General features: G+C 39.4%; 2 non-coding genes across 2 annotated transcripts; one reads left to right on the forward strand and one right to left on the reverse strand.

Annotated features, from left to right (window-relative positions):
* Positions 1–2,891: 2,891 nt before the first annotated feature.
* Positions 2,892–2,998, forward strand: LOC120283047. Its single transcript, XR_005543051.1, has one exon. It is a non-coding gene; the product is annotated as a small nucleolar RNA R71 (small nucleolar RNA).
* A 7,505-nt stretch (positions 2,999–10,503) lies between these two features.
* On the reverse strand, positions 10,504–10,610 carry LOC120283211. Its single transcript, XR_005543206.1, has one exon. It is a non-coding gene; the product is annotated as a small nucleolar RNA R71 (small nucleolar RNA).
* Positions 10,611–23,570: the final 12,960 nt, after the last annotated feature.

The raw sequence follows: 23,570 nt of genomic DNA on the forward strand, positions 1-23,570 counted from the left end.
TTAAAGAAAAATTGTGCACTTTTGAATTCTGTACATCCACACGGGCGTGTGAAAATTACCCACGCCCGTGTGACTCCACAGGGGAGCTTCACATGGGCAGACACACGCCCTTATGTGCTCTCGGGATAGCATACTTTTTCTCTGAATGCATCAACATAGGCGTGTGGAAATTTCCCACGCCGGTGTGCACGACCTACAAGGGCACCCACATGCCCCTGTGGCTTCTTTGTCTGTCTGAGAAATTTCTCTAAGTGTTTCACACGCCCGTGTGGAAATTCCACATGGCCTAGGATCTTCACAAGGGCCACTCATAAGGATACTCACATGCCCCTGTGCCTTCTTGGGATGGATGAGAACTCTTTGCAGAGTTTCACACGGGCTTGTGGAAATTACCCATGCCCGTGTGTAATTCACAAGGTTATCCATAGGGGCAGACACACGCCCTTGTGTCTTCTCGGGATAGAGCTCTGAACTCTGCAAAGAAACACACAACCATGTGGAAATTACCACGAGCGTGTGATCGTTACAAGGTTATTCACAGGGGCATTCACACACCCCTATATCTTCTCGGGACGGAGATGTTGAGCTCTGAACAGAAACACACGCCCGTGTAGAAATTTCACACAGCCGTGTGTCTTCTCTAGATGACTTAGAGAAATGACAGACTCTGCAGAAAATTTCTGCACATTTACACATACTTAGAGCCTGTCTACATTATGAACAACTGACGAGAGAATCATGCAAAACATGCTCAAACAACCAAGAACTTTGCTAATCAAAACTAAGCACACGAAAACACCAATGATCGATGAGAAAATCACAACAAAAGCATGTAAAAGATTACGACAGCAACACTCAAGCTCTTATTCATGCAAGCACTAAACTAAAACCTAGAAAACAGTAAAGACTTGCGTTACCTCCCAAAAAGCGCTTGTTTAATGTCAGTAAGCTTAATGCTCCTCTTCTTACCTTACGGGGGCTCATAGATGAATGTTTCCCTCTTACCCATAACCTAAAAGAATGATGAACATAATATTTTCAAGGTAGAGGGGAAGTTGTCGAGCATGTTACTACATGAAGATACATCACCCTTACTTCGTTGTTACACATCCCCATTAGCCTTGTGGCATTTCTTGTGACGTTTCTTTGCTTGCTTCATTTTTTGGATCATATTCTTCATGATCCAAGGGGTAGGTTGCACCTTGTCCTCTAGTCCAAACATCAAAACTTCTTCATTCTCCATCTCTTGGTCTAGTAACCCCTTGTACGGGTCCGGACACATAATTTCCTGCACGTATTCATCTATTAGTTCATCGGTAGTGTCAAGAAAGTAGAGAGTATCATCAAAGTCTAGAGAATGTTTCATGGCTTCGGTGAGGCGATATGTAAGCTTGTCATCCCCAACTTGTAAAGTCAACTCTCCACCATCCATGTCGATAAGAGCCTTGGAAGTACGCAAGAACGGCCTCCCATGTATCAATGGGACATTGACATCCTCATCAACATCCAACACTACTTAGTTCACAGGAAATATGTACTTATCAACTTTCACAATTACATCTTTGATGATGCCCCTCAAATGTCTCACCATTTGGTCCGCCAATTGAAGTGTCATCCGAGTGGGCCTAAGCTCTCTCAAGCCTAGTTTTTGAAAGAATGAGTAAGGCATGACGTTGATGCTAGCCCTTGAATACGCCAATGCTTTCTCTTCACCCAAATTACTAGTGTTGTATGGAATGATGAAGCTTGCAGGGTCTTTCTTCTTATTCGGCATATTCTTTTGCAACACCGCCGAACATGAAGCATCTAGAATCACAGACGCACTCTCCTCCAACTTCCTCTTGTTGGTCAAAAGGTTCTTCAGAAACTTTACATAGCAAGGCATTTGAGACAACGCCTCTACAAATAGAATGTTGACATGCAACTACTTGAATAGACCCAAGAACTTCTTATATTGCTCATCATTTTGGTCATTCTTCAATCTTAAAGGATAAGGGATTCTTGGCTTGTAAGGTGGGGGTATCACCTTCTTCTCTTTGGCTCTTTCCTCAATTTTCACAATCTCGGGTACTTCAACATTGGTCTTCTTACTAGGAAGCCTATCTTCAACCTCACAACCACTTCTCAAAGTTATCGCCTTCACATGTTCTCTTGGATTAGTTTCACTGTTACTAGGCAAGCTTCCTTGAGGTCTCTCCAATAATGACTTCGCAATTTGCCCCAATTGATTCTCTAAATCGTGCAATTAAGCAGTGTGGTTGCGAAGTGTAGCTTCGACCGATTGAAACCTTGTATCTGATGATTGGATGAACTTGGTCAAAACTTTCTCTAGATTGGTCATCCGGGTTTCCAAACATGAAATGCGATTCTCCATGGCCCGGACTTGTTGTTGTTGGAAACCTGGTGGTGCCATGGTCTTTTATTGCCCTTGACTATTCCATGAAAGATTCAGGTAGCTCCTCCAACTCGGATTGTAGGTGTTGCTATATGGATTGCCTTTGTTTCTCATTGCGTTACCTATAAAATCCACTTGTTCTACTTAGGATATACCACCAATAAAAATCGGGCATTCAGATGAAGCATGTCCTATCCCACACCCAGTGCAACTAGTCAAGGCCGCCACTCTAGGAGAAGATAGAGTATCTAACTTCTTGCTCAATGACTCAACCTAAGTCGCCAATGAAGTAACTGCATCGATCTCATAAAGTCCGGCTATTTGTTTTTTGTCTCTTATGTTTAACTGATAACTATTCATGGTCATTTCTTCAATGAGATGTCGGGGTTCTTCAGGGGTCTTGCTTCCTAAGATACCTCCTGTTGCAGCATCAAGTAACTGTCTTGTGCTCGGGTTCAACCTATTATAGAAAGTCTAAATGATAATCCACTCGGGGGACCCATGTTGAGGACATTTCCGCAGGAGCTCCTTGAACCTATCCCATATCTCAAAAAGAGACTCCAATTCCATTTGCACAAAGAAGGAAATTTCATTCCTGAGCTTCGTAGATTTTCCACGAGGGAAATATCGGGCAAGAAAAGCTTCTACCATTTCCTCCCAGGTAGAAATTGATGCTTTAGGTAATGTAGCCACTGCTTTGCTCTCCCCTTTAAGGAAAATGGGAAGGTCCTTAATCTGATAGTATCATCTATAACTCCATTAATCTTAAGCATGTCACACACTTCCAAGAAGTTCTCAATGTGGTTGTTCTGATCTTTCCTTGCCAAATCATTAAATTGTGCTGATTGTTACATCATTTGGATGAATACTAGCTTTAGCTCAAAGTTCTGAGCTGTAATCGATGGCCGCACAAAATTAGACTGTGTGCCCAGAACTGCGGGTCTGGCATAATTTGATAGTGTCCTCGGCTATTCATTCTATTCTGCTCTATTTTCTGACCCTTCACCTTCTACCTCAGCTTGATTTGACTGTTCTTACACAGATTCTTTTCCTCTTCTTTGAAGTGTTTGTTCAAATTCAAGATCTCCTTCAACCAATGTCAAAGGGTTCCCTCGGGTCATAACCTGGAGCTACAACCAAAGAAAGAAAATCAAATCAGAACGATAGAAGAATAAGAAAGTGTGAAATAGAATAAATGGTGAATAGCTAAAATAGCAAAGTGCAAAGTGTTTCTAAAATGCCTACTCCCCGGCAACGGTGCCAAAAACTTGACAATGCCATTTTGCGTGTTAATCGCAAGTGCACGGGTTTATAGAAGTAATAATACCCTAGTGAGTGGGTAGTCGTATCCATAGTGAATAGTGATTAGAAACACAAAGATTGCTATTTAACTAGAATAATGATAAATTGATAGTGGTGTGAACAAAATCAATGAAAATAGAAATATGGAAAGAAGAAGGATGCGCGAAAAAAGATTGGAGAGGAAGTCGGCAGAAATTGGGCCACCCGGACATTACTCACCCTAGTACTATTGCTTCAAGTGCAAGACCAACCATTATGTTTCTCAACTGATGCTTAATGAGTCGTGGAAATCCTAAAACACACGGTGCCAAATCTAAGGTTAACTGTGACTAGCCCTACACTATGCCCCGATGGAGAAATTGCTTAGTCTTGACGCCTCACACTGTGCAAGGTTGCATAAAGCTCTAGGGACTCCAAGTGATAAACCCTATTCCTTTATGTAGATCTAACCCTTTAGTCCAGGCGAAAGACCCATAGTCACAATTAAGCCCCAAATACTAAGGATTACTTCAACACTTCACTCTTTTGCTCGCACAGTTAAGCCCTAGCGGAGTTTGTCTTTTAGCACTTCACTCTATTGTGACCGTAAAGAACTCTTGGAATGTGGAGGTTAGATACATCACATAGGAGGAGAAAGGGGACGTTACGCTACCCCTCTACTCACCCTCTCAACCTTCTCCAATCTAGCATTGTCTAACCCTCATGGTGTGTCATTCATCCACAAAGATTACCAAGATGGACTCTCAACCTTAGTGTCATTCTAAGTGAAAATTAACTCAACAAGTATTCAAGATTGGAACTCAATTGAAGACATCAATTAAAAAAAACATAATAAAAGGTCAATGAAACAATAACATCCTAGGGTTTACAAGCCCAAGCACCCTCTAGGGGTTTAGCTCTCTATGGAGCAAAATACAATCAATAATGAAATTAAAAGTAAAGATATGCAATCAATAGGTAAAATCCCATTGGTATTCGTGTCGATGGTCTTGTGGAGTGGCCGTGTCTTTTACAAAGGTTCCCTCATCAAGCCTAGGGAACACCTCGCCGAATCGATGCCGATGAAAGCTCCCCCAATAACTATCTTCCAAAGAAACGCTGTGTTGAAAGCCATAGAACTACTCCAAAAGCCTTGCGAAAACCCCTCTAAACCATAGCCGTGTGCGCCCACAAAGATGGTGAAGAGATGTGCAAAAGATAGGAAAAAGATCCCTCCAATCAAGCTGAAATCACAGCTTTAAATAGGCTGGAATTTCAACAAAGCTCTATTAGGCAAGTGGTGGTGGAAAATATTTTTTCGTTAAAAAGGCTATTGATCTAAAATCATTCACCTTAATTACTTGAATAGAGGACCTCACTGATTGTTCTTCCACTCACCACCTAAGAATAAACCATTCATCTGCATAGGCATTACACCAATTTTCCCTCCTTTTAGATTTTGTACCTCAAAAATTGTGAAAAATGATGACTCGATGCTATTATGGTTAGATAATTGGCTAGGAGGTAGAGTACCCAAAGACTTATGACCTGATCTTTTCAGTGATTGTAACTTCCCTTAGATTATGATCAGACAATTCACATGACTTTCCCTCACAGGAGATGATTTTTCGAACAGCTTAACCTACTGAAATTTTGCCTCTCCTAACGTCTATACCAGATTGCTCCAATAATCATGACGATGTGAAACTTGGACTTTGAAGAGCAACAGAAGTTTTTTTTATACATTCTTTTTATAAGTTTCTCACTGATGGTGGAACTTGTAGTGCTCTATACCCCCTATTTTGGAAATTGGAATGCCTGAGTAAAATATCTCTCTTATGTTGGCTAGCTAATGAGATAAAATTCTAACTATTACAAATCTAGCAAAAAAAGGTTGCAACATACAAATCGCTACTAATATTTGTGTTTTGTGTCACAAAGACTCAGAAACAACATATCACCTCTTACTTAGGCGTGAATTTATTGAAAGTATCTGGGTGTTCATTTAGTAAGCCTTAACTTTACATTCACATTCTCAATCTCTTTTAGAGGTTTTGACATCTTGGATTCCATCTCATTGTGGGACCTTCTTTCTTTTTTCTCTTTTGTTCTTTTTTCCAATTTTGTGGACTTTAGGAGTGCATTACCCTGGTGATGGCCTCTTAATTCTGTTTGGTCCTTGCGTTTTTTCTTTTCTTGTGTTTCTCTTCTCTAGTTTTAAGTTTTTTGTTTGTTTTTTTTCCTATACTTGTCATTTCTCCTTTTTTGAAACTATACTATACTATATAGTACTAAATTATGATAATAATTTAAAAATATTGAGAAATTGAATAAATTATTTATCCCGAATTTCAATCCCATAAATTTGTTTCCTTTACGAATATAGATTCCGATCATAATGATGTATTGTCTATCGAAGTAATTGTTTCAAAAGATTCCAAATATATCAGTTTCATAATATTTTTAATTGCCCATTTCCTGTGAGATATATTATTATTATTATTATTATTATTATTATTATCAGCATTAAGGGTTTGTTTGCTAACTTGGTAAGTTGTTTCGTTTATTTATTTATTTTGCAAGAGAAGGGAATGCGAAGTGCCATATTGTTTAAATTGGCGCAGAAAGTTCATGTAAATTATTTTTATGTACTAAATAAAGGTTTGTATATTTTATTGTATAGCTTTTCCACGTATAAAATATCATATTAGACCACAAAAAAAAACCCAACATGCGTTAGAGCCACCTTTAGTTTTAATCTTTTATTATCTCCTTTAGTTTAGTAGTTAAAATTATCATGAATAGTAGAAGTGCACCAAACTTAGGTTGGCCCAAAGCACAAGGAATAGATAAATTGATTAGAACAAATGTACCAGAAGGTTACATACTTAACAAATGGCATATGACACCATTCTGGTAGCTAACTAGATCTTCATAATTTAGTTAATCTAAGGTCACACTTAATACTTAATTAATTAATGAGTTAAAGAAATGTAAACTATGATTATATCAATTAAGTATATCTCTTAGCTATGATGGTAAACAGGGTTAGTATCAGCATTAAAAGTGGTCCGAACATGGTCTTATGTTTGTTTTTTATATTTTAAGAAAAAAAATAACTTAAAAAGCTTTATTAGAACCTTATGGCAAAATTAGCACTACAAGAAATAAGGCTTATAGCGGTGAAAAAAATCTACTGCTATAAATCTCATTTTAGCCTCAATAACCCTTTAGCAGTGGATATCCAATTAGCCGCTAAATCCTTGGTTGCTATATTTTTTTTGTGACAAATGTACACTTTTGCCGCTATCTCATCTTTTAAGGTTGGAGCTACATAATTATCTATAACAATGAAAAATTTTGCCACTATAAATTTTATAGTGACGAAACATGTTTTACCACTATAAGTTCTATAGATTTATTTAGTATCTCTATATATAGCTGTAAAGAAAATCTACTGCTATAAACCTAAATTGAGTAAATGTGTTAATAACTAATTAAATCTGATTTCAATAAAGACAAACAAAAATATATAACAATATATATATATTTGAGACAAAAATCTACAAACCATAGAATTTGCCAGCAAAATTTCTTAATTCAGACATTTGAAGGTTTGAAAGAACAAATAAACAAATATTTTCAATCAAATCTGGCAACAAATGCAGCAAGAAAAGTTATAAAATATGTAACATCACAAATGTCTGGACTAAACAGGTAAAACTGATCGCCAACACAGTTAAGATCAGACTTTCCGACTCAGTAGTACCCTTGAGCTTCCGAGCACTCAATTACACTGCAGTAGCTATTTCAGATGTTCTAATCTACATTTCATAAAAAACAAATTAACAATTGAGTAGACATAGGTGAAAATATTGATAAAAGCATCAATGAATTAATGAAAATAAAATAGGATTAGACAAAAAAAAGCACCTTTATTTCCATCATGTAGTAATTATTTCATAAATTTGTAATTAGATTATAAATGGCTAGAGCTAACTCGTACAACTTACGAGCATTTGCAACACCATCAGAGTCTCTGGCAAAAGCAAGGATTGCCTCAAAGTGAAGGCAATTTTTGAAGAATGTGAGACTTGGATGAGGTAAAGCTAGAACTCTGTATGTCAGCAAAACAAAGCGTGTTTTAGCAACACAAGTAAAAAAGTCAAAATTAAAGCTAAATCCTCAGTGCAAGAAAATATTTGATGTTATGCCATGCCAGTGAGACTATAAGAATTATTTTTGAACATATATCAAGCTAGAGAGCCGGTAGAGAATTTTGACTTTTTCTAAAGAAGTTGACGTGAGACATCTCAAATGGGAACTTGTCTTCATAAATATAACATAATAAGCAAGTAAGAATAAACAATAATAAGAAGAGTATTCAGATGAGATAGTCTTCCCCATCCACCAAGGCAATAAACTCCATACAAGATTGCATTAGATGTGACCAATTCAGGTGCATCGATGCAACAACTAGTGCTCATTAAAACACTCCATACACAGATTGCGGCATGTCATTTCCTGGTGAAGGCTACTTTAACTATTGCTTGTGTTGGTTGCTTTATCAACTGTAAAATATATTTTCCACTGATTAATTATTACAGATCAACAACCATTAGATTATTTATCTGGTGAATTCATTTGTACATACAGTAACACACAAGTAAAAGTTTATGCACACGCACACACACCATTGACACATTCTCATCTTCAAAATGCTTTATAAGTGTCTATGACATGTTTGGCTATCAACCTAATTTTTTCAATTTGCCATTCGTATAAGTTTAAAGCTTGAATTTTTCATCATCCTACAGGCATGATAAGTGCTTATGTATTAGTAATACGAAGTATTCTTTTCTTATAATGAGCATTACTTTTCTCAGATTTTATCGCTCATACATGTGTATTTGTGTTACTTTTGTGCATGTAAGGTTGTGGAGATAAGTATGGAAGAAAGAAGCCAAAGTAGATCGTGAATGCATGTTGTTGATAAAATCCTGGAGTGAACACACATGAAGACACAAGTTGTGCTCAAAGACAAGTGAGTGTGTGACAACCTCTATTGTGCTCTAGTGAACATGTGAAGTGGAGGAGCACAAAGGCAGTCACAATCATGTGTTTCGACTTCTGCAAAGCTAGCAATATTGTCGTCAAATGTGATTTTGTTGAAGAAGCAACGCGATCTACCGCATGAATGTGTGTCAATTTATCTGGACTCGATGAAAAGTGTGGATTCAGGAGTATTTTGGTGGAGTACTGTAGCAAGGTATTGTAGAAAACCACTGTAGAAATATTACTATAGCATTCACTGTTCACAGGCCGCAGGAAATTAATTCCTGCAGATTCACACGGGCGTGTGGAATTTGCATATGCCTGTGTGGATGCCCAATTCCAGCCCTATTTAAGTCGCAATTTCAGCCCGTTTTCACTATCTTTTCCCTATCTTTTTCTCATCTTTTCTCCATCTTTGGAGGCACTCGCAACTAGGATTTGGGGAGACTTTGGCAAGGTTTTGGTAGTGGTTCTATGGCTATAACACCGTGTTCCTTTGGAAGATAGTTATTGGGGGAGCTTTCATCGGCATCGATACGGACTTCAAGGGGGTTTTATTTATGGACTGCATGATTTTACTTTCGATTTCATTATTGATTGTATCTTGCTCCATGGAGAGCTAAAGCCCTACTGGGTACTTGGACTTGTAAACCCTATGATGATATTGTTTCTTTGACCTTTCTATTTTGTTTCTTTAATTGATGTCTTTAACTGAGTTCTAATCTTGAATGCTTGTTGAATGAATTTTCCCTTAGAGTGACACTAGGGTTGGGAACCTACATTGGTAATCCTTGTGAGTAAGTGACACACCATGAGGGTTAGACAAAGCAAGATTAGAGAGGGTCGAGAGGGTGAGTCGAGAGGTAGCGGAACGTCCCTTTTTCCCTCTAGTGTGATTTATCCTACCTCCACATTCCAAGGGTTCTTTGAGGTCACAATAGAGTGATGTGCTAAGAGGCGAGCTCCGCTAGGGCTTAGTTACACAAGCAATAGAGTGAAGCGTCAAAGTAATCCTTACTAACTGGGACTTAATTATGACTAGGAGTCTTTCACCTACACCAAAGGTTAGATCTATGTTAGGGAATAGGGTTTATCACTTGCAGTCCCTAGAGCTTTAAGCAACTATGCACAGTGTGAGATGTTGATACTGAGCAATTTCTCCGTCGGGACATAGTGTAGCGTTAGTCACGGTTGACCTTAGGTTTAGGACCGTGTATTTGAGGATTTCCATGACTCATTAAGCATCAATTAGGAGACATAATAGTTGGTTTTGCAATTGAGTCAATAATCCTAGGGGGAGCAATGTCCGGGTGCCCCACTTTCTATCGATTGTCTTTCCTCTCGTTTTTTACATCATCTTCCTTTCTTGTTCTTTTTATTTCTTTTCCTTTCCTTTCATTCAGCAGAGGACACTATCAGATTATGTAAGACCCGCAGTTTTGGGCACACAGTCTAGTATTGTGCGACAACCGATTACGCCTCAGAATTTTGAGCCTAAGCCACCATTCATTCAGATGATACAGCAGTTGGCACAATTTAATGGTTTGGCCGATGAGGATCTAAACAACCACATTGAGAATTATTTTGAAGTGTGCGACATGCTTAAGATTAATGGTTTTACAGATGATGCTATCAAATTGAGGGCCTTCCCATTTTCCTTGAAGGGAAGAGCCAAGCAGTGGCTATATTCATTACCTAGAGCATCGATTACTACTTGGGAGGAGGTGGTAGATGCTTTTTTTACCCGATATTTTCCTCTTGGAAAATTTGCAAAGCTCAGGAATGAGATATCCTCCTTTGTGCAAACGGAATTGGAGTCTCTTTTTGAGACATGGGATAGGTTCAAGGAGCTCCTGCGGAAATGTCCTCAACATGGGTTCCCCGAGTGGATGATCATTCAGACTTTCTATAATGGGTTGAACACAAGCACAAGACAGATTCTTGATGTTGCAATAGGAGGTACCTTAGGAAGCAAGATTCCCGACGAGGCCCGACATCTCATTGAAGAAATGGCTATGAATAGTTATCAGTGGAACACAAGGGACATAAAGAAGGTAGCCGGACTTCATGAGATTGATGCAGTTACTTTATTGGCGGCCCAGGTTGAATCATTGAGCAAGAAGTTAGACACTCTAACTTCTTCTAGAGTGGTGGCCTTGACTAGTTGCATAGGGTATGGGGGAGGACATGCTTCGTCCGATTGCCCGATTTCTATTGGCGGCATATCCTCAGTAGAATAAGTTGATTTTGTGGGTGTTGTAATGTGAAACCAAGACAATCCATATAGCAATACCTATAATACATGTTGGAGGAGCCACCCAAATCATTCATGGAGTAATCAAGGGCAACAGAAGACAATGACACCATCGGGTTTCCAACAACAACAGCAACAAGCCCCAAACATAGAGAATCAAGTTTCAGGTTTGGAAACCCGGATAACCGATTTAGAGAAAGCTTTGACCAAGTGGAGAAAATTACAAAGTCATTATCAAATACAAGGTTTCAATTGGTCGAAGCTACACTTCACAACCATATCGCTTCATTGTACAATCTAGAGACTCAAGTGGGGCAAATTGCGAAGCCGTTATCAGAGAGACCTTAAGGAAGCTTACCTAGTAACACGGAGACAAATCTGAGAGAACATGTGAAGGCGATCAATTTGAGAAGTGGTCGGGAAGTTGAGGGTAGGCTTCTGAATGAGAAGACTAGTGTTGAAGTACTCGAGGTCATAAAGGTTGAGGAAGTACTAAAAGAGAAGAGGGTGGCACCCCCACCCTACAAGCCAAGAATCCCTTATCCTTCAAGATTGAAGAACGACCAAATGATGAGAAATACAATAAGTTCTTGGGTTTATTAAAGCAGTTGCATATCAACATGCTATTTGTAGAGGCATTGTCTCAAATGCCTCACTATGCAAAGTTTCTCAAGGAGCTCTTGACCAACAAGAGGAAGTTTGAAGAGAGTGCATTTGTGATCTTAGATGCTTCATATTGGGTGGTGTTGCAAAAGAATATGCCAAACAAGAATAATGACTCCTGAAGCTTCATTATTCCTTGCATTATTGTTAATTTGGGTGAAAAGAAGGCATTAGAGAAATCAAGGGCTAGCATCAACGTCATGCCTTACTCGTTTTTTCAAAATCTAGGCATGGGAGAGCCTAGGCCCACTCGGATGACACTTCAATTGGCGGACCAAATAGTTAAACATCCGAGGTGCATCATCGAAGATGTACTTGTGAAAGTTGACAAGTACATATTTCCTGTGGATTTTGTAGTGTTGGATGTTGATGAGGATGTCGATGTCCCATTGATACTTGGGAGGCCGTTCTTATGTACTTCCAAGGCTCTTATCAACATGAATGGCGGGGAGTTGACATTATGAGTTAGGGATGACAAGCTTACATATCGCCTCGCCGAAGCCATGAGACATTCTCTTGACATTTATTATACTCTTTATTTTCTTGACACTACCGATGAACTAATAGATGAATATATACAGAAAATGATGTGTCCGGACCCATACGAGGTGTTGCTAGACCAAGAGGTCGAAAATGAACAAATCATGACATTTGGTCTAGAGGACAGGGTACAACCTACCCCGGGGATCATGAAGATGATGATCCGAAAGATGAAGCGTGCAAGAAGACGTTACAAGAAACTACTCAAGGCTAATAGGGATGTGCATGAATGGAATAAGGGCGATGAACACTTGTGCGGTAACAAACTCCATAACTCCCCCTCTACCTTCAAAAAATTATGTTCATTATGCTTTCAGGTTATGGGCAAGAGGGAAACCTTCATCTATGAGGCCCCGTGAGATAAGGTTAGGTACGTAAAGCATAGTCACGTTAAACAAGCGCTTCTTAGGAGGCAACCCAAGTCTTTACTATATTTGTAGGTTTCAGTTTAATATTTGCATGAATAAAGATTTGAGTGTTGGTGTCTTGATTTTTACATGCTATTGTTGTGCTTTTCTTATGGATCATTGGTGTTTTCATGTGCGTAATTGTGTTTGGCGAAGTTTCTTGGTTATTGAGTGTGTTTTTTATTGATTCTCTGGTTAGTTTTTCATAGTAAATGCAGGCTCTGTATCTGTATAAGTGTGCAGAAATTTTATACCGAGTCTGTAATTTTTTCCAAGTCATCCAGAGAAGACACACAGCTGTGTGGAATTTCCACACAGGCATGTGTTTCTATTCAGAGCTCAACTTGTCCATCCCGAGAAGACACAGGGGCATGTGAATGCCCTTGTGAATGACTTTGTGACAGTCGCACGCCCATGGGTAATTTCCACACGGGTGTGCGTTTTTCTATAGAGTTCAGAGCGCTATCCCGAGAACACACAGGGGCATGTTAGTGCCCTTGTGGATGACCCTGTGAACTACACACGGGAGTGGGTAATTTCCACACGCACATGTGAATCTCTACAGAGATTTCTCATCCATCCTAAGAAGACACAGGGGTGTGTGAGTGCCCCTGTGAGTACCCTGTGAGAATCCACACACCCGTGTGGAATTTCCACAGGGGCATGTGGAACACTTAGCGAAACTTCTCAGGTGGACAGAGAAGCCAAATAGGCATGTGGGTGCGTTAAGGGGTAAAATGTGTCATTCCGAGAGCACATAGGGGCGTGTGAGTGTCCCTGTGAAGCTCTCTTGTGGAGTCACACGGGAATGGGTAATTTCCACATGCCTGTGTGGGTGTGTAGAACGCCAAGAGACGCGGCTTTTCTTTAAAATCTATTCCCGTTTCTTTGTCTTTATACTCCCAAACACTCAGAGAACACATCCTTGTACTCCCCCGACTCCTCACCATTGTTTTAGAGGGATTTCCCTCGAGTTTTAGGTTGTTTTCAAGTTTTTCATCCTCATCTCATCGTTATACCCTTTTCCTCTTTTTCTTTGCTAAATCTTGATTTCTTCTGTTTAAATATGGTAAATGTTGTTTCATTTACATGTTAAATGGTTGGTGCATTCTTTTAGAGTGATTTAGAATGAAATTTAGATGTATTTTTGAGGATTCTGCATAGAGACCGTGTGGTTTTCACGCCGCGTGAATCCACACGGGCGTGTGGAATTTCCACATGACCATGTGGATTTATGCAGTATTGTTACCTTCAGTGAATTTGATCGATTTCTTTCTCAATTCTTGTAGATATGGCACCTAGATCAAAGAAGCAAGACGGGAATCGTGCTAGGGAGGATTTTTGAGAGCCTGAGCACTTAGAGTTTGCTATTCCCGAGCATCAGGCTCGCTTTGACCGTTTGTCTAGGTTGAAGTTTGGACATACTCATTTCCCAGATGTGAGTGCGATCAGGGAGATTCAGTTGGCCGATGACATAGCAGATGAGGTTGAGCCATTGCTTGCCGTGGGGAGTTGGCACTGTCTATTACTGACTCGTGAGCTTGCCATTCGTGTGCTGATATTGGAGATGTTATCATCTTTCAAGTTTGAACGTTCCTACAGCAGCTTTGACAGCGTAGACGCGACACAAGCCGCGAACGATACAGAGGTGATGGCACATCTCGATATTTTATTGCAGATACTCGAGTGGGATGCGACATCAATCTTTTTTATGAGACCCCCACTCCTCAGGCATCACCGGCAGCACCATCACCACCAGAGGTACCATCCATTTCAGTAGTTGCAACAGCGGAGCCCGAGATATTACCAGACATCGACGCTTGAGGCGTCTTTTATTTTCTTTGTATTTATTTTTTGTATTTCATTTTCGCATTTTATTTTGGACTTGTATCACTCAGAAAGGATTTTCCTTTTGAGTTTATCTTTTATTTTCGTCGTCTCAAGTTGTATTTCATTGCTTTATCTTTATATACTCATCTTTATTTTGCTTTTGTTAAGCTTCACTAATCCTCCTTGTGTATACGTGCAAATGGTCTTATGAGTATGGAAATTGAGGACTAGTCATAGACACGGTCAATGTGACCTACACATGGCCAAGTGTGCTCCACAACCCATTAGAACTCAACTCTCAATGAATATAGCTCCATCAAACATACCATTAGGAGTTCAGAGGAGTATTGTTTCAATTGCCCACTTCCACATATTTTTTTCATTGTTATCCATTTTATTGTGCTTGCATGCATGCATTGAGGGCAATGTACATCTTAAGTGTGGGGGGGAAGTTCACATTACACATGTTCTTTACATAATTTTTGACTGGAAATGCTCACGTAGCCAATGGTAGTTCAACTTAGTTGCAATGATTGTATTATTAAGTTTAGGAGAATTTTTAACATTGAATTTTCTCATGCTCTAGTTTTTACTTGAATTTTTAGGAATTTTCCCCGATTGACATTTGTGGCACTACTCGCTCATTAAACATTGTGGAAACTCAAGTTTGATGTTTAAGGGACTAGTGTTATGTTAGTTCTAAATATATATATATATATACTGGTTATGGTTGTGTATTTCTAGTGGAACGAGCTACCGCCTATGAAGTATGAAGCTGCTCTCATAAGTCAGATACTTGTTATGCCCTAATGATAGAAAGAGCTATCTCATGAGATGAGTGAAAGCTACTACCCCGGTAGGAAGAGCTGCCACCTCGAAAGTGTGAAAGCCACCTTAGCGGCCTCTTCGGAAAGGGCTACCTTAGAGGATGTGTGAAACTACTACCATCTCTTTGTTTTGTTTTGTTGTGTAATAAAATAAATCCCTTATACTTAGAACTTTGAGGAATATACATTGGGTTGACTTGAGTGAGTTTACACACACTTACACGATTTCGGGTTTGTTATCCCTTTTGATTCGAGTTTTTAGCAAGAGCATTGATTTTTCGTATTTGGTGTTGAAATTTACCTTACTTGTAGAATGCTTCTTTTGTATACTTTTGGTGAACCTAAGGCCAAGAATTTTCAATATTTTTTTCTTCTATGCTACAATGTTTTATTTTTGCTTGAAGACAAGAAAAAACTTAAGTGTGGGGGAGTTTGATAAGTGCATGTGTATTAGTAATACAAAGTATTCTTTTTCTTACAATGAGCATTACTTTTCACAGATTTTATCGCTCATACATGTGTATTTGTGTTACTTTTGTGCATGTAGGGTTGTGGAGACAAGTATGGAAGAAAGAAGCCAAAGTAGATCATAAATGCACATTATTGATGAAATCTTGGAGTGAACAAACGGGAAGACACAAGTTGTGCTTAAAGACACATGAGTGTGTTCCAACCTCTGTTGTGCTCTAGTGAACACGCAAAGTGGAGGGGCATAAAGGCAGTCACACTCATGTGTTTCGACTAGTGCAAAGCTAGCAAGATTGTCGTCAAATGTGATTTCCTTGAAGAAGCAATGTGATCTACCGCACGAATGTGTGCCTATTCATGTTTCCTCGATGAAAATTATGGATTTGGGAGTATTTTGTAGGAGTACTGTAGTAGGTTACTATAGAAAATCAATATGGAAAAGTTACTATAGCAGCCACTGTTCACAGGCCACAGAGAATCAATTCCTGCAGATTCACATGGGCGTGTAGAATTTCCACATGGCCGTGTGCATGCCCGATTCCAGCCCTATTTAAGTCACGACTAAAGCCCGTTTTCAGGATCTTTTTCCTTATGTTTTTCTCATCTTTTCTCCATCTTTGGAGGTGCTTGCGGCTGGGGTTTGGAGAGGCTTTGGCAAGGTTTTTGGAGTGGTTCTATGACTTTCAACACTACGTTCCTTTAGAAGATAGTTATTGGGGGAGCTTTTGTCGGAATTGATTCAGCAAAGTGTGCCCTAGGCTTGACAAGCAAATCCACAAAAGATGAGAATCCTAGGGTTCACAAGCCCAAATACCCTCTAGGGTTTTAGCTCTCCATGGAGCAACATACAAAACACACCATCAATGAATGAAAGTACATTAAAACCATAAAAATAAACCCCCCTATATATGAACTGATGGCCTCGATGGAGAGCTTCGACGTCTTGAAGGACCCACTCCGAAGCTAGGTTCACCGGTGGCTTCCTTGATGCTATGACGGAGGAGGAATCGATCAAAGTTGGTGACGAAGCATCTCCAAAGCTGCAAAGACCTTCTCTCCAAACCCTAGCCGTCTCACCCCTCAAGAGCCGCACAAAAGACGAGAAAGAATAGGGCAAAACGGCTATTTATAGGCCTTAGATCGCGTCTGTCACGTGCCCTCACGCGCCCATGTGGATTTTCCACGCGCCCGCGTGGGCTGCAGGAATTTCCACGTCCATGTGGTAGGCCACAGTAAAATTGCTACATTACTTTTCACAAAACGCGGTCCAAACACTCTTCTCTTGAGGCCACATGTCCGGGCACACGTCCATGTGGTAGCCTATAAAACTTTTCTTCATCGACGTATCTTTGAGAGGTCTTGCAATCTTCACAAAGAGAAGGAATATGAAGATGTGGTTGCCTTTGTGCCCTTCCAACTAGTGAATTGACTTGAATCTTCTTGGAAGTTGGCACACATCTCCACGTTTATGAACTCCTCTTGTGTCTTTGTCCTTGAATTGAACAAGAACTCCCAACATTATGTCTTTATAGCCCATCTTTGCTTCCTTTTTACTCTTCAAGGCATTCACAACCTATATGCATAAAAGAACACTAAATACACAATATGAGACATAAACCATGGTAAAAATGATGTTCAATGCATGTAAAACATATATAAAAATATGTCTACTCAAGCACTTATCAGAATTCTAATCTTAAATTCTTGTTGAATGAGTTTTCCCTTAGAGTGATACTAAGGATGAGAACCTACAATGGTAATCCTTGTGAGTGAGTGACACACCATGAGGATTAGATAAAGCAAGATTGGAGAGGGTTGAGAGGGTGAGTCAAGAGGTAGCGGAATGTCCGCTTTCCCCTCCGGTGTGATTTATCCTACCTCCATGTTCCAAGGGTTCTTCGCCGTCACAATAGAGTGAAGTGCGAGACGAATTCCGCTGGGGCTTAGTTGCGCGAGCAATAGAGTAAAGTGTTGAAGTAATCCTTAGTATCTGGGGCTTAATTGTGACTAGGGGTCTTTCGCTTGGACCAAAGGGTTAGATCTATGTTAGAAAATAGGGTATATCACTTGGAGTCACTAGAGCTTTAAGCAACTTTACACAGTGTGAGGTGTTGAGACTGAGCGATTTCTCTGCCGGGACATAGTGTAGGGTTAGTCACGGTTAAACTTAGGTTTGGGACCATGTAGTTGAGGATATTCATGACTCCTTAAGCATCAGTTAGGAGACATAATAGTTTGTTTTGCACTTGAGGTAATAGTTCTAGCGGGAGCAATGTCCGGGTGCCCCACTTTCTATCAATTGCCTTTCCTCTCAATTTTTATAGCGTCTCCCTTTCTTGTTCGTTTTATTTATTTTCATAATGATATTGTTCACACCATTATCGATCTATCTTCACTTTAGTTAAATAGCCATCTTTGTGTTTCTGATCACTATTCCCTATGGATACGACTACCCACTCACCAGGGTATTATTACTATGACAAACCAATGCACTTACGGTACACACGCAAAGGGCATTATCAAGGCACACAGGACAGTGTACATTGACTCACTAGTATATATATATAACATACCTGCTTGTAAATGGCCCAATCTGTTTTGTGCACCTTTGTTCAATGCTAACGATGCTTTTTTTTTTTATCATCCTGCTCCATCACCCAACTACCGCTCATCATCCCCAAGCATCTCTTGCCAATAGTTTAAAGATCCATTATACCTCAGATTACATAATATTATGGCAGCTATAATTTGAATATCAATAATTGATTACCTTAAAAAATGGCTGACTTCCTATGATCATCAGTAGCATCAAACATCATCATTTGAAAAAGACTGGACTTTTACCAATAATGCTCAGAACTTCAACATATATTACATGAACCATTAATTAAGCATTTGATATTGGTTGGAGTTGAAAAATCGGATACTGAGAATATGGCACTTACTTTACCGATGATTCTTCCTCCATCCACAGCAAATTCACTCTTGTAATCTCCTCTATTTGTCTTTAAATTAATCCAATTTGTTTGCAAAGGCAAAAAGTATATTAAAAGTTTAGGCAAAAAGTTTTATGTGATCTTCAAACAAGGTCGGAGTCAGAGACTATTGGTGTGGACAATGCTGCACAGTGATTGAAGCATGGTCGGATCAGGATGATCATCACAATGGGTGCAGGTGGAGGTGGTCTTCTGATCAAGTATGGGCTGCAGGGTGAATGTAAGGACGACAGGGTATATGGAGATGGTTGTTGTACTGAAGTTTTAATATGTGAATGCTTTTGTTAAGTGTTTTGATTATTAAATAGTATCAGGTTTAAGGTGGTGGACCAATGGAGACACAACTAGTGGTTTACATTAACCAATGGTATTATAAGTTTGTGGTTTAGTTGTTAGTCAATGTTGTTTTGAATATATTAATACCAGTGAGTGCTGTTTGCTCATTGGCTATTCTCAGAGAGTCAAATTGTTTTTCTTTGACCGTGTTTCTTTGCTGCTTCTCTTCTGTTCTAGTTTACCTCTTCTCTTCAACAGAGAGTGTTCTGTGTGGTGACCGGCGCCATTGATCCGTAACAGTGTGGTATCAGAGCTTGCAGGAGGTCATGACGAGCGAAGCTCCGGTGAGTCTCACACAGCACTGTGTCCCGATCTTCAAAGGCGAAGAGTATGGGAGATGGAGTTTGAGAATGAAAACAGTTTTTCAGTCTCAGGATCTCTGGGATTTGGTGGAGAATGGAATGCCGAAGGGAGAGGATTAAGGGAAGGAGAAGGAGAGTAAGAAGAGGGATGCGAAGGCCAGGTGTCTCATACAACAAGCAGTAGATGGGCTGGTCCTTGACAGAATTGCAGAGGCTGAGACGGCTCACGATGCGTGGGAGATAATCAAGAAACAATCTCAGGGTTCTTCAACGATGGTGGCCGTGAGGAAGCAAGCATATCGGCAAAGCTTCGAGACCTTGCAGATGGAGGATGGCGAAAGTGTTCAAAGTTATAGGGCACAGGTTGTTGCGATAGTAAACCAGGTGAGAGGCCTCGGACACAAGCTCTCGGAGTCAGAGGTGGTGTCCAAGGTGTTGCGAAGCTTGGCGCCGAAGTTCGACTACGTTGCTGTCGCGATGGAAGAATCCAGGGACCTGTCAATGCTCACCCTTGACGAGCTCTGCGGGTCACTCCAAGCCCATGAGTTCAGGGTTAACAGATCTGCGGGGAAGGCCAGTGAGAAGGCACTATATGTGAAGGGTGATGGCTCATCTTTTCAGTCCAAGGAGAAAGGAAGCTCTAGCACAACTGGTGGGTGGAGCTCCCCGCGAGGACGTGGAAGAGGTTTCTTCAGAGGAAGAGGGAGAGGCAGGTGGTCAAGAGGTCAAGGTGGTGATTCTAAAGCTAACATTCAGTGTTTCCAATGTAAAAAGTATGGTCATGTTAAGGCGGAGTGTAAGGAAAGAAGCAAACAACCTGAGAAGGGAGCTTCATTGGTCGTGGAGGAACGAGATGTGAAGAATGTCTTCATGGTTAGCACTGATGCAGGTGAAACATCAACCTCGGTTTGGTTGGTAGACTCGGGGTGTTCTAATCATATGACGGGCAAGAGAAACTTGTTTTCTAGTCTGGATGAATCTCTGAAGGTTACTGTACGTCTTGGTAACGATAAAGAAATGGAAGTACTTGGAGTGGGAACCGTAACCATATGTATGTCGAATGATTAATTCAAACAGCTTCAAGGAGTACAATTGGTTTCGGGGCTGGCTCACAATTTGCTCAGTGTTGGGCAGCTTCTAACCAAAGGGTACTCGGTTGTTTTTCAAAGTAACAAGTGTGTTATCAATGATGATCACACAGGGGAGCAAGTGGTTGAAATTCCAAGGCTAAACAACAACATGTTTCCTCTAGATCTTGCAAGAGTGGAGAGGTTGAATCTAGCAATGGCCAAGCATAACTTGTCTGAGCTGTGGCATAGGAGATTCGGGCATCTAAACTATAGAAGTTTGGAGACTCTTGCACAGAAGGAGAATGTTATTGGATTGCCTAAGTTAAGTTATGTGACACAATGTGAAGAGTGTGCCATGTGCAAACATGCAAGAGGGGCATTTCCAGCAACTAAATCCAGGAGAACCTCATCGTGCTTACAGTTGGTGCATATGGACATTTGCGGGCCGATGAGCACAACATCCTTGGGAGTGCTGTTTGTGGTTTAGTTGTCAGTCAATGTTGTTTTGAATATATTAATACCAGTGAGTGCTGTTTGCTCATTGGCTATTCTCAGAGAGTCAAATTGTTTTTCTTTGACCGTGTTTCTTTGCTGCTTCTCTTCTGTTCTAGTTTACCTCTTCTCTTCAACAGAGAGTGTTCTGTGTGGTGACCGGCGCCATTGATCCGTAACAGAGACACTCCTAATCAAATGGATTTAAAATATTGCTTGTTCTTCTTTCTTATTTGGTTCCTGCCTCTATTATTTAGTAGATTGATAAAGCAAAGAGCCCGACACTAACTGGAACTCTATTTATTTATTATTAATTTTTAATGCCCCTGTATGCTCTGGGAAAATTAAAATGAAACACAACTATATGCTCACCTGAAGGAAACAAGGTCCAAGATTGGTTCTTCTCATATTCTTTCCAAATCTATCATGGGCAACTGCAATAAATCAAAGTCCACCAATCACAATAACATAAGCATTACCAAATAACAACATAAATTAAACTCTCAGCTCAAATATCTACTTTCACAATCAACCATCAACCATGCAAAACATGAACTCTCTATTTTCTTTCTTCTTTTTTTTTCTTAATAGTAATTCGACTCTATTGCATGGAAATGACGTCAAAAAATCATAGTCCTCCCATCACATAATCATCATAAATTCACAATATCAATAAAATTCTCAGAAAATTTACGTACATACACAAATCATTCCAAACATATTTTTTATTTTTCTACTCCAATGATAAATTAGGAGGGAATGATCAAACCCTCAATCAAGTGCGTAACAATCAAGTTTCTTAACCACTTTGCTATTACCGTAGTGGCTTCAAGCAAAAAGTATGAAACATGATTTCTTTTTTTCACCAAATTTTCTCACAGACATTATTCAAAACAATAGCTTGGATAACTGCAACAAATAAAAGTCTCCCAATTCTACAAGCATCACAACAACATGAATAAAATTCTCAATAAAAATATCTACTTCCACATTCAAACATCAACTTTGCAAACTAAAAAAAAACATAATAACAATTTTTTCCTCACGGTAACAATCCACATCGGTAAAAAAAATCAAACAAAAAAAAAAGCAGATGGGAGAGCTTACCAGGCTCAGAAAAAACAGAGATCATCCAAATCGAACAGAAACCTTGAAATCACCAACTTGTGCAAGAAAACAAAGCAAAAGTCACAAAAAAAAACTCCAATAATTAGCAGAACAAGATCAGTACTACCAAGTTGATAAACATCAACCATACCAACTTTCACATTCATTTCTTTTTTTCCTTCCATATATAATTCTCTTTTTCCACCTATGAAAGTAAAGATCAAAAATAATATCAGCAACAAAGGAAAGGACTTCACTCAAGTAATTTATTATACAAGCTACAGGGCATTGGTCCACCTCCGACTTTGATTTTCCAAAATGTTCAGCCAGCAACAAAAAAATTTTGGATGATTGTATACTCTTGACATCCACCAAGGTGTTCTGGGAAAACATCAACAAATGGCACAATTATAGCTTGAATACAAGTAAATTTAAGGAGGATCAGTTTAATAACAAAGTAAAAGTTGGAACACAAACAAAATAGTAAAACAAACCTGTAAATTGGCTAGCTTGTTTAGTATATCTATTCTTTCCTCATGTAGACTCTTTAATTTCTACCAACCGGCTAGAAACTAATTTATGTTCAAGAGTACAATTAAGTCATTAGAAGGTACTCTATTCTATGCTACCAATGACATTTAAGGAGGCTCATCAAAGACAACCTTCAACTCATTAAATGTAGACTCCAAATCTTGCAACTCTTTCTGTCTATCTCTTATCTTATGTCCACCAACTTGTTTATTTCCTAGAGCTTGAAAAAGAAAAGGTGCTCCTTGAATAGCATCTCTTTGTGCCTTCAGAATTGACAATTTACTATTGCTTTCTTCCAACTCTACAATAGTTTTTGCAAGTTCCTCTACACAAGATCACCAAAAAAGCAGTCCATAAAAATTTTACAATGATTGCGGCCAAAGCTAAAAACTAAAGTTCATTATTTACAAACATTAAGCCATTAAAGAATCTTAAAGGCTTCTAATGTGTGGTTAAACTTTGGAAGCATAGTCTTACTAAGTCAAATGCTCACCTGACAACCATTTATGATTAGCCATCTTTATCACATGGATATCTCGATGGCTTCGGACTTTCTCTGTTAATAGTCGATGTCTCAAATGAAGATCGCCACTGGCTACTCGGAAGTTCTTAACTTCCATCTGTAGATCCTTAGTTGTCTTCTGCAAATGTTGACCAAGCTCTGTGAAACACCAAACAAGGCAATGAAAGACTTAGAACACCGTAATTGGATAAATAATAACCAGGGTGCAACTGAAATCTGAATAATTACCATGTTCTCATAAAGTCAGGATGAGAGCTGTAGGAAGTTTATCATTTACTTTCCAGATGCCATTAATTGAAGACATAATATTTCTTACTACATTTTTTGCTGATACCTATCTTGTCTGGATATCATCTTCAATCACAATAGTAGACACATGATCTGAGCAACTTTCGATGGCACCATTTTCCACAAGTCAGCTAAAAAAGTCATCCTCCATAGGGCAAGATGTGCCATCTAAATAAGAACATAAATCTAAATATGAGAACTCTTG

The sequence above is a fragment of the Dioscorea cayenensis genome, chromosome 18, assembly GCF_009730915.1.
Source record: "Dioscorea cayenensis subsp. rotundata cultivar TDr96_F1 chromosome 18, TDr96_F1_v2_PseudoChromosome.rev07_lg8_w22 25.fasta, whole genome shotgun sequence".
Classification (NCBI taxonomy): Eukaryota; Viridiplantae; Streptophyta; class Magnoliopsida; order Dioscoreales; family Dioscoreaceae; genus Dioscorea; species Dioscorea cayenensis.